Raw genomic sequence first — 9982 nt, 5'->3', positions numbered from 1 at the left:
AGCCCTGGCCCCGGCTCAGCTGGTTCTGGAGGCGGGGGATCCTGTGCAGGCTGGGATCCCTCAGGTTCAGCATCAGAGTCTGACTCCCAGGCCATCACACTACCCAGTCTGCTCCATCCTCCTGCACATCAGATACATACTTTCCTAGCAGTGCAACTTCATAGAACCAATGAATTAAACAACAACAACAACAACAGTTCACCGAGATTGTTTCAGTACCTCAGAAATCAACAAGCACAGAAAAGCTGCAATTCAGTCTGTGATAGTCCAGCTAGGCAGAACTCTACACACCTTTCCAGACAGTGTTTAATCTATCCCTGCAGCTCTTAAAACACAGACCTGCAGGTGTTTTGTTCTCTTCCCACCAAATTTTGTTTTGTTTATTTTGTTTTGCTTTGCAACAGTAAAAGAAAAACAAAAAACAGCTGAAACAAATTGTTTTCGTTACACCACTGGAAACCAGTATTCCATTCTTGTTCTTGGTCCACAGCCATCAGAACACTCTGTCGAACTCTGTCTGATTGGTCGCCACTGGATTCCTGCCCTGATTGGCAGGTTGCTGTGGCACATGTCCACCTCTCCTCCTGGGAGGAGCCAGGTACTCGAAAATGAATTACTTATGGGTGGAGAGCACGTTTTTGAGATCAGAAGGCATAGGGTCGGACCAGAAGAAGTCGTGATTCAGGGTATCATTGGTATCTATCCTTTGGGCAGGATCCAGGACCACCAGCTTGTCGATGAGATCCAGAGCATATGGGTCTTTGACGTATGCCTTTAGCTGCTCCTTCACCTTGCGCTTTTGCCCTTTTGGCAGGTCCACCTTCTCATACAGTTTGTACTTATCCATGCTTGGCCACACCTCCGGAGTGATGCATCCACAAAGCTAGCTGATGAGAGTGAGCTGGTGCTGTTCTGTGTTTCCCTGCATGATGGGGCTTCGGGTCCACATCTCTGCCATTATACATCCTGCGCTCCAGAGATCAATGGGCGGTCCATGATCTTGTTCCCCCAGAAGCAGTTCCGGAGGACGATACCATAAAGTTACCACCCTGTTTGTGTAGCGATTGGGCTGGCTGTTCTTTGCCAGGCTGAAGGCCCGAGCCAGGCCCGAGTCGGCCAGCTTCAGAACACCATCGCAGGTGATAAGTACGTTGGCTGCTTTCATGTCCCAATGCAAGATCTTGTTCCGGTGGATGTAGTAGTACAGGCTGTTCAGGAGCATTTGCATGACTTTCTTGATCTCCAAAAGTGTAAACTTGACATGGGCATTGCTGAGGAGTCCAGCCAGGTCATGCTTGCAGAAGTCAAATACCATGTAGATGCTGCCCTTGCAGTGGTTGTACAGAGAGGCTTTGGTCCTGCAGATCTCAATGAGATTCATGACATTTTCATGCTTGAGTAGTTGGAAGATTTTGATTTCCCGTAGGGCTGTGATGGGGAACCCGTCTTTTTCATTCTCCATCAACACTTTTTTCAATGCAATTTTTTTGCCTGTTTGACAATGTTTTGCTTTGAAGAGCTCCCCGAAGGTGCCTTGCCCGATCTTGGCCAGCTTCTCGTACTTTGAGACCTCCTCGCAGTAGAGACACTCTACTGCTTCGCACTGCTGGTCTCTGTCCGAGGGGACGCAGCAGCACGTTTCCGGGAGCTCCATTTCCTTGCAGTTCCCCTCATCCTGCCGCCACCAACGCCACTTCCAGAATGCGGGCTGTAAGACAGTTAATTTATCTGTCCAATTTGTAGACATTTATGTGATTATAGGACAGTTTCCAACAATGCACAGAATACAATAATGGAAAAAGTGACAGTTGTTTTATTCAGCCCAGTTAATAAGAACAAGCAATAAGCAACAGCATGAGAACTGTAAAAATCAAAGAGGGGTTATTAGTTTAATAATAATAATAATAATAATAATAATACTGCCAGGGCAGATGTTATTGCAGCAAGCTTTTCCTGCATAACTATCCGCTCATTTGAACAGCCTACTTATGTAGTAGTAATGTGCTTTGCTCCCTCTCTTTTTTGAACAGGAAAATGGCAAGCTGCCACTTTTTTCTAATTGCAGGCAGGGATCTGCGTTCCCTTGCATGAGTCATTCTTCTGAGCCACTTTGTGTGTGAGGATCTAGCTGGTTGGAGTGGTACCTGCACCAAGTCCCTCCGCAACAGTTCCCTTGCACTGGTTGTTTATTAAGAGGGGTTATTACAGACTTGGAGCCTGCTTAAGTACACAGAGGCTTTTAACCTCACACCCTAAACATGTAACTTCTGTTGAGTCATGCTACTGAAAGGTTGGAAGGTAATTTCCAACAGGGTTTATAACAAAATGATAACTTACGTAAGAGATGCCCCTATTATGCTGAAGATAAATGGGTGGCAGGAGATCATGAACGTGTTGGCAATTCTCCGTTGGCATTAATATAGACCCTCCAAGTGTCCCTATTTTCCAGGGACAGTCCCAGATTTACAGAAGCTGTCTCAGCTTTTGATTTTATCCTGGAATATCCCATTTTCCCATAGGAGATCCCTCTTTTCATTGGAGAAATGTTGGAAGGTATGGAGTTATGCAACCCCTGAGCCAAGTAGACAAGTAACTATACAACCTTTAGAAGACATCTGAAGGCAGTCCTTTATAGGGATGTTTTTTCATGTTTAATGTTTTATTCTGTTTATATATATGTTGGAAACACTATTGTTGTGGTTGTTGTTGTTGGATAGGATGTCCCTATTTTCATCAGAGAAATGTCGGAGGGTATGTTAATATAGTCTATGGCATCTTGACAACTCAAGCACATCTAGCCCCACCTTGCTCATTTGCCTACCCAGTTGGGAAACAAGAAGGGGTTGACTGGGTGTGGGGGAAGAGGGTTGGCAAAGGGATTGGTGGGTTGGTGAATAGAGTGAACCGGGTTGGCAGCCCCTAGTATCAGTGTGTGTGTGTGTGTGTGTGTGTGTGTGTGTGTGTGTAGACTATGGAAGAATTGTTTGTGTTTTTAGTAGAACCAGTAAACTTCTCATTGAGAACGAGTGAGGCAGGAATTAGGAAAAAAATAATTGCAGATAAACTTGACATTGAGATTTTCAGATACTGGTAATTCCATCCGTAGTTTGGTGGCAGGCAGCAGGGAATTTTCAAGCAGCTCTTTAGCATAGGTGCTGCTGCTGGGTAAGTGCAGGGCATGTGAAACCAAATTAGAATTCCTAGGAGGAGCAATGCTACAGAATGCTTGCCCAGCCCTTTGGATGGTAGTGACGGTGCACTGCAGACATTATGAGGGATTATTATTTGTTGCCATAAAACACAGGGCTGGCTGGCTTCTTTCTCATCCGAGGATGTGCAAGAGAGATGCCTGTGTCTGCCACACTAAGTATGTTTATAACCTGCAAGCACACGTGCCACCTAGGTCCAAGACCTGCTGTCCTGCACACACAGTAACAATCCATGCACGTTGATTTTATAGGCACTATAATCCAATCTCTCCTAAATTTGAAAGGTTTCTTCTGCGGCTCCTCTTCCATGTCTGCCTGTCAATCAGTCAATGACTTTACAGCGCCACAGACTTTAGCATGAAGTGCAATCCTATGCATGTTTACTCCTAATGGGATTTAATAGGCCTGGCACCAGCCCCTGGCATGGCAAAGTAAACAATGGATTCCCTGGGAGGGCTTAATGACACAGCTAACCCCACAGCGGATACTCAGGTTTTGTGGCTGTGCTGAGTGGAGTTCTGGGTCTGCTTTGCATATGTGCAGTGGCTGGTGCTGCCCTGTTAATGATGCTGGCACTGCCCCTGACCTGCACATCTCCAACACAGGGCCAGCCACAGGGTGGCATTGGCTAGTTCAGGTGCACCAAGTGGACCCACAGCTCTCCTCAGCACATCTACATCCAGGTTGCCCCCTAGTCAATCATTGCTGGACAGCCAGCTCAACTGAGGTGGCATGGTTGGGCTGCCCTGACCCAGCTTGTGGACTAATGAGTGACAGTGGATGTAGGGTAATGATTGCTGGACCCAATGCACACACTCCAACATTTCTCCAATGAAAATAGGGACATCCTATTCCATAATAATATGGACGCGGGTGGCGCTGTGGTCTAAACCACTGAGCCTAGGGCTTGCTGATCAGAAGGTCGGTGGTTCGAATCCCCACGATGGGGTGAGCTCCCGTTGCTTGATCCCTGCTCCTGCCAACCTAGCAGTTCAAAAGCACGTCAAAGTGCAAGTAGATAAATAGGTACCGCTCCGGTGGGAACGGCGTTTCTGTGAGCTGCTCCAGTTCACCAGAAGTGGCTTGGTCATGCTGGCCACATGACCCGGAAGCTGTACGCCAGCTCCCATGGCCAGTAAAGCGAGATGAGCGCCGCAACCCCAGAGTCTGCGATTGGACCTAATGTCAAGGGGTCCCTTTACCTTTATTCCATAATAATAACAATTCTTGTTTTATTATTTGTACCCCGCCCATCAGACTCAGCTGCCAGAGCCACTCTGGGTGGCTTCCAACATAAGGGCTGCCTTCAGGTGTCTTCTAAATGTTGCAAGTAACTTATCTCCTGGGCTCTGGGGTTGCATAATTCCATACCCCCCAACGTTTCTCCAATGAAAATAGGGATGTCTTAAGGATAAGCAGGACATTTTGGGATCAAACCAGAAACCAGGACGGCTTGAACTCCCCATAAGCAAATCCAACTGAATGCTAGATAAATAGGTGATGTCATCTAATCTCCCTGTAAACCAGGGGTAGGCAACCTAAGGCCCGTGGGCCGGATGCGGCCCAATCGCTTTCTAAATCCAGCCGCCGGATGCGTCGGGAATCAACGTGTTTTTACATGAGTAGAATGTGTGCTTTTATTTTAAATGCATCTCTGGGTTATTTGTGGGGCATAGGAATTCATTCATTCTCCCCCCCCCCCAAAAAATATAGTCCGGACCACCACATGGTCTGAGAGATGGTGGACCGGCCCATGGCTGAAAAAGGTTGCAGACCCCTGCTATAAACTTTGTGCCAACAAACCAGGAGGAATGTTCAATAAAAGTTTGCACCAAAAGTGAGCTCAGACTGGAAGTATGCAGAGGAGCTGCATCCAAATTAGGGCTAGCTAACCGTTTTTGGTCTGAGGCCTACATTGTCCCCTGCCCTGGCCATCTCCCTGGGGACTGCATGCCAAAGTGGGTGTGGCAGAACTGCACAAAGAGGGTGTTGCCAGACATATATTTAATAATTCAGTATCATTTCATTAATTTAAATTCATTAACTCTTAAATAATTTGGGAACTCTTGTTTTTATTATATAAGCCACGTCAATGTCCTTAATTCGCAAAAAAATGGATAATTAATTTCCTGATTCCAGTCTTGATCAAACAAGTACTTGACATATGTAGGGTGCTCAGCAAGCGCTTAGCGCAGAAAGGTGGCTTTGTGAAACTTCCGGCATGGCAGAAGAGTGGCTGCTTAGATGTGCAATCTCTGCTGGGGCTAGCCAGCCGCTGCTGATCATTCAGTGGGCAGACAAGGCCTCCCAGAAGTGCTCAAACAAAGATGACTGAGCATTGCAAAAGCAATCATGAATGAGGAAGTGGTAGGGAGCTTACTTTCTGCTGCTGTTGACAATGGCTGGAGAGGGAGCATGACACCACCACCCCAGATTAAAAAAAACCCAGCGGAGAACATCACACTACAGTATATATTTTTAAAACGTTGAGGGAACTTGGGGATCATTAAAAATAACTGGGGTCTGGGTCTGATCCATGTATGAAGTGAATGGCAGCCTTTTATTATATGTGCTAGTTGTGGGGAGCTCAGGCACTGACCGTTGGTATGGGAAATGGGGTGATACAATCATATCCCTATGTTTTTTGTGAAGTGTTGGAAATGCAATTTCCAGTCACAGCCTGCAAAGTGTCCAACGTGGGCACTTCATCACTTGGGTAGAGTTGCACACCAGAAATTGCATATTAGGATAAATATGTACTTAAATGCTGATGGATTTTCTGGAGTGTGTGTATAACAAACTAATGCAGATATGTGGAGAACTGAAAGCTGAAAAAATGAGAACCTAAAATTGATGAATTCATCCACAACCTTAACTTCCTTTGGGAAATGAATGGTGAAATCTGGGGGGGAAATTGCACATCTCTGATTTCCTTTTCCCTCACCTGCAGTATGAGGGTTCTATGGCTAGGCTTAGCCTACTGGCAAATTAGATGGATGTCATTAAGTCTGGCTTGCTGTTCCCGCCAGCACCCTGAGCAAGCTAATACCTGTGCTTCTTGACTTTTCAGCTACCGGCTTGGAAAACATGTCAAATTATTCCAAACGAAGTATTGCTTTTAGCAGCTGTCAGTGGAATGTTAGATGATTTCAAGTCCTGTCCAGGCTGCAGTTGAGGCAGGTTCCCCTATCGCCTGCCCCTAGTTAACACTATTGAATTAGGGCAAGGTTCCCTCTGGCTGTTTGCACAGCGTCACGGAGTCCTTTGGGGCTTGTTGGACCTGTTGTTCCCAGCAAGAGATGGCGCATTGCTTTGCGTTGCAAGTAAGCAGTGTTGCTCTATAAGCAGTTCCAGGACCATATGTGACGACTTGTGGGTGGAGCGCGGGGAGAAACAACTCGCAATACAAAGGAAGGGTGACAACTAGTTATTTCGTTTTAGCATAACGGGATGATGGTGAATTCTTTAGGGCAGACTCTAAACCACAAAAGTAAGAAGGATAAGCAGGATTTGTTTATACATATATTGCATTTGATATTGCAGCGACTCTTACTGTCCTCTTTATATCCACTGGGTTCTCCCACCCCCAGCCATTGGAACTGATGAAAATGTCTGTATCATGACATTTGCCATTGTGCATAACAACAACATTTATTTATTTATTAAAAATATTTATATACTGCTATTCATTTTTTTAAAAAATCAGAATGGTTTACAATAACCACATGTAAAGGACAATATATACCATATGAAAATGTTAAAATCAGCAAGCAGCCGAATCTAAACTTATGCAGGGTTCCATTCCGGGATCACTTGTAAAGCCAAAATTGTATATAGTCAAAATTGCATTGGGTTCAATGATGAGTGGGGTTGCCAAAGTCATTTTTCCTGGAACCCCACCCCTTTTATTTTTTATTTGCCAAGTGTGTAAAGTTGAATGTGCACAGGTTGAATGTGCATAATTTGTGAGTTACCTATACTATGGAAATATGCATTATTAGTTGCCTGCATAAGCCTGGTGGAATTTAAAGTTTTCAGTAGGCATTTAAAAGTTGAAACAGAAGGTGCTTGCTGAATCTCTATTGGCAGAGTATCCCAAAATGGCCACCATGCTCTCGTGTTAAAAAAATGGGAAGTCCCTGTTTTCCCGGGAAAGTTTAGGGATAACCAGGCCACTGCATTCTGCTATAGTTGGAGTCAGGTCCAAAGGCAGCCCCACATAAAAGTGTATTGCAGTAACCTAACCTTTAAGTTACCAAGGCATTGACTACAGCGATTAGTCTATCCTTGTTCACAAACAGCCCTAGCTTGTGAATCAGACAAAGCTGGTAAAAGGTAATTTTCTATTTTCTCCTTTACTGAAATGCTTGCACCTAGTTCCCAGCTGACAAATGTCTGGGAGGGTGAATATGTAACTACCACAGCAATCTTAATATTATAATTATAGATAATGATTTCAGTACCAGTAATGTTCAGGTAATTGCACCTAGGATTATTGCCTAAAAGAATATTTTATAAATATAAAGCACCACCCAAAGATGATGTTTGCCCTAGTTTTAAATAGCATATCAGGGTTTTGTTTTATTTTTTGATAGGAAGTAAGGAGGAAAGGCTTAATTTCCCTTTTCTCATATCACAGCCCTGATCCAGCTGAGATCAGTTGGTTTCCCCAGACTTTTGTTCGTGAACCACCCAGAGAACTTTTTATTAGTGGGTGGTGTAGGAACGTTGTAAATAAACACAAGCACAGTTTTTAATCAGGTACTTCAAGTTGGATCTAGTTTGACCCTGAGTTCATAGCCCGGCAGGCCTCAAGCACACATAATTGCACTAATGGATCCATAACCTCCTACACGCCTGCAAATGAACCAGTCTCTTCTCTTCTCCTGCCAGTTTCAAATGGCACCTGGAAATTAAGTCTTAAACATAGAGGGGGAAATATGGTGCCCAGGGAGGAAGAAACCTGGGTTTTAGCCAATAATCCTCCAGCTTTCCCAAATATTTAGCAGCTACTGCTTGCCGAGCCTAATTAATGTGTCCTGATGACCAAGTTAAGCACCTACTGTTTATCCTTTACATAATCTTAACTCAAGGTGTGTGAGCGAGCCATTGACTTACATTGGTACACTTTCTTCAGGGTTATGTGCCATGCAGGGCCAAACTAAATGATGTGTAGCCAACTGGGTCCCAAGTATGGACTGAGTGCCTAGAATTAGGGGTTGAAGACTTCAAACTTTTGCCCTCTGCTATGGTCCTGATCTGGACTGGGCAGCTATGAATGGTGCCATTGGAGCAAACTGGTGTTTTCCCCTGTTATGTACTGAGTTGAATAGGATCCAAAATGCAGCAGTCTGATTGGTCCTAGAACAATAGGATTGAGATTGCAGCAGTCTGACTGGTCCCAGAACAATAGGATTGAGATTGCAGCAGTTTGACTGGTCCCAGAACAATAGGATTGAGATTGCAGCAGTCTGATTGGTCTGCAGGAGCCACCCAATCCAGCTCCAGGTGGAAGTGAATTCGCACTTCGATTATCATACAGGAGTATCCCAGAATTAGCCAATCATGTGGGGCCCATTGTGTAAATAGTGTATATAAAGCAAACGTTTTGGGGGAACTGCATTCCTCACTACTATGAGCTGAACAAAGAGCATGAAATTCACACTTGACTCCGAGTATATTTCATCCCCCTTTTCAAATTGCCAGTGCAGGGGTTTGATCATAATCAGGACCATAGCGGGCAGCAGAAAGTAAAATCCCCCCCAACACCCCCCCCCCCATGCTGGGGTCCCCGTCTGGATCTGCTGTCCCACCAGCACTGGCATAAAAAGATGCATTTAAGGGCCCAGGTACAGAGCTAATGTATCGGCTAGTTTGTCCCTATGGTCACCTAACAGGGCCCAGTTCCCCTTGAGTTACATATTACTCTGCTGTTGCCATAGCTCTGGGGTCTCTGAGGCCTACAGCCTTCATTTCTCTCCACACACCAGAGCAGGAAATTGTACACACACTTCCTTGGGACTTCTCATGGCTCCATAATGGCTAGCCCAAAAGTTATTTACATCAATCATCGCTTGGAAATATACTTGCATAGTTGTGTTAGGAATTCCATCACAAGCAATGGGACGGCACTCTAAATTACCCATGAGAGTTGAGGCGGGCATTGCCTAAACCAGGTTGTAATTTGGTTATATAAGTGGCAAGGGAAGCAGGAGAGTCCGTCGTTTATTTCTTCCTGCAATTGGTTTCACCCTGCCAGCTTTAAATAAATCAATTAAGGAACAAAACACCATAGGAGGCGGCAGGTGACCTACAAATTTTCACATTTCCCTGGAGGAGCATGGAGAAGGCACTTAAGCACTTGAGGTGGATGCTCTCAGATGCATACCTTGTGTCCTTTGCACCCTTGTCAAGGAGCTGTATTGGCATCCCCCTCCCCTGAAAAACAACAACCTGAGAAGCAGGGAGGTTGCCTGGACAGGCAGACCGTGCCTCCTTGGGGCTGATTGGGGCATTTGCGCAGCCAGTCTGATGACTCATTTCCATCTCCTCCTCCTGCAGCAGGAGCAGCAGTTCTTCCTGCTGGAGATCCCAGCAGATTCCTTCTGCCAGCAAAACAGATGCTGGAGTGCTGAGCATCGGGTGAGGGGGTGCTCCAGGTATTGGGAGGACTTCAACACCCGATAGGTGATTTTTGCACCCCCGCTGGGCTTGCGGCCTCAGCAGGAGCTGCTTTCACCTACCCCTAGGAATGCCTCTGGAGCAGGGGTCAG

At 45.5% G+C, this 9982-nt stretch overlaps 1 pseudogene; it reads right to left on the bottom strand.

The window, feature by feature from the left end:
* Positions 1-455: 455 nt before the first annotated feature.
* On the bottom strand, positions 456-1477 carry LOC117042903 (annotated as a pseudogene).
* Between the last annotated feature and the right edge of the window lie 8505 nt (positions 1478-9982).

Source organism: Lacerta agilis, chromosome 2 (genome assembly GCF_009819535.1).
Source record: "Lacerta agilis isolate rLacAgi1 chromosome 2, rLacAgi1.pri, whole genome shotgun sequence".
Classification (NCBI taxonomy): domain Eukaryota; kingdom Metazoa; phylum Chordata; class Lepidosauria; order Squamata; family Lacertidae; genus Lacerta; species Lacerta agilis.
Note: the sequence above shows the minus strand (reverse complement) of the source record. Positions and strands in the feature narration are given on the sequence as shown.